We start from the raw sequence: 2,207 nt of genomic DNA, 5'->3' as shown, positions 1-2,207 counted from the left end.
GACAGATGCCCTTGTAAATGGGCTCTTTTTAATATCCTCTGTGATAGTTAATTTTATGTGTCAACTTGTTTGGGCTAAGGGATATCCAGATAGCTGGTAAAATATTGTTTCTGGGTGTGTCTCTGAGGGTGTTTCTGGAAGAGATTAACATCTTAGTTCGTGAAATGAGGAAAGCCTGCAGATGTGCAGGTGGCAGATTTTGGGACTTCTTGGCCTTACTATTCCCTGAACCAGATACTGTAATCCACCTGTCTGTCTGTCTCTGTGTCCCTCTCTGTCCTTTTGGTTCTCTTTCTCTTGAACACTGACACACCTTCTTACCAAGATATTGCACACTTCTCCCTGCCTTTCTTGCTGCAAGCGAGAATAAACCCAGGTGTGTTCCTAATGGTCTTTGGCTGATGAGCATTAACACAAAAAAAGAGGTAATAGATTGCAAGTGTTTAAAGATTTGATTAGAATGGGAAAATATATTATGTAAACCCTAGAGGAGTGCAGTGCAGGGAAAATGGAAATAATAGGCAGCAAAGATCAAATTTCTCTGCTCCTAGAATATTACGTAGTACCACATTAGAGGGTATTGTGACTTATTGATTAAATTATCCAATTCAATAAAAGTATGGTGAAGAGATGCAGGAAAGCTGTTTCTGTATGCTCTGTTTAAATTACAATTAAGTTTCCAGCTGGAGATCTCCAAAGCATTGTAGAACCCTCGCAGGGATGGTATTTGCCGTATTCTATTTTGGGATTTTTTTAGCAACATCACCTTACAGCAACAGCTGTTCAGGGTGCTGGGATTGGTATGAATTTTTTCTTCTACTGCTGGCAAGTTGAAAAGCTGTAAAATATTTTCAGTTCATTTCAGGTTCAGGTATCCCTAGGAGCAATAGTCTTCGTGAAATCGGAAGGGAAGGTACTAAAACTGTAAAACAGAGATTCAGAAACTAAATGCAAACCGCTGTTGGTTGGAAACTCCGACTGGGACTTTATTGCCAAACACCAGACATTAGAAGATCAGTAGCTAAATTAGCCACAGTAAACATCCTGAGGGGCAAAGCTAGTGCCAGCTCACTGAGCTAACAACAAGGCACATGAGTTGATAGTAAGGCTGAGGGAAGACCTAAATAAATGTGGACAGATTCAGTATCTGTTTTTATATTGAAGGGCGTGGTTTGAAAAAAAATATATATTAGAAAGATAAATTTACCTACACAAATGTAGAATGGAATTTTTGGAATGTTTATGCTAATGGTTAGAAATATATGTAATTTGAGTGCTAAATAACAACCTCATGAAAATTATTCAGAAAATTAATCTTAGGGGCGCCTGGGTGGCTTAGTCGGTTAAGCGTCCGACTTTTGCTTAGGTCATGATCTCGCGGTTTGTGTGTTCGAGCCCCGCGTCGGGCTGTGTGCTGTTTCAGAGTCTGTGTCTCCCTCTCTCTCTGACCCTCCCTTGCTCACGCTGTCTCTCTCTCTCTCCTAGAAATAAATAAAAAAAAATATTAAAAAAAAAGAAAATTAATCTTAATAATCACACAAAGAAACTTTAGATCTTCCATGGCATTACTTATTAAAATGAGCATGTATTAGTCAATATTCCCCCTTCTCTTTTTTCCTTTATCTTTATTAGACTTTGCGTCTTCCTAAATACTCAATTAAAAAAAAGTTTTACTGTTATAATGTACAAACCAAATTTGCAAAAAAACACAGTTTTATACTTGATGACTTTTCCCACATGAATTTACTTTTATAATCAACACTCACATCAAAAGATAGAACATTACCAGCATGACACCTCCCCATCTAGTGACTATTGTAACATCTGTAATCCAATTACTTTTTTTAAAGAAACGTTACCTCTGCTGAAGCCAAGACAGATAACCATACTACTACTACTACTACTACTAGTACTACTAGTACTAGTACTACTACTATTTGTAAACCATAATAATAAAAATAATATTTGTAGCAGCAGTGGTAGGATGGTATGGACCATCTCTGTTCAGCGATCATGTATGAAAATAAGGCTCATAAGATAATTGAAATTTCAAGCATCTGAATTTTAATATTTTTTAAACATTGAATTTTGTTTTTCAAAACTATTGACCATGAAAGTGAATTTGAACCTTATCAAGCAAGCAGTGGAAAGACACTGAGGAGATTTCTGTAATAAGAAGGCATCAATACTCCTTTATTTAATAGAAA

This window comes from Hyaena hyaena, unplaced genomic scaffold (assembly GCF_003009895.1).
Source record: "Hyaena hyaena isolate Hyena2069 unplaced genomic scaffold, ASM300989v1 scaffold_965, whole genome shotgun sequence".
In the NCBI taxonomy this organism is placed as follows: domain Eukaryota; kingdom Metazoa; phylum Chordata; class Mammalia; order Carnivora; family Hyaenidae; genus Hyaena; species Hyaena hyaena.
Note: the sequence above shows the minus strand (reverse complement) of the source record.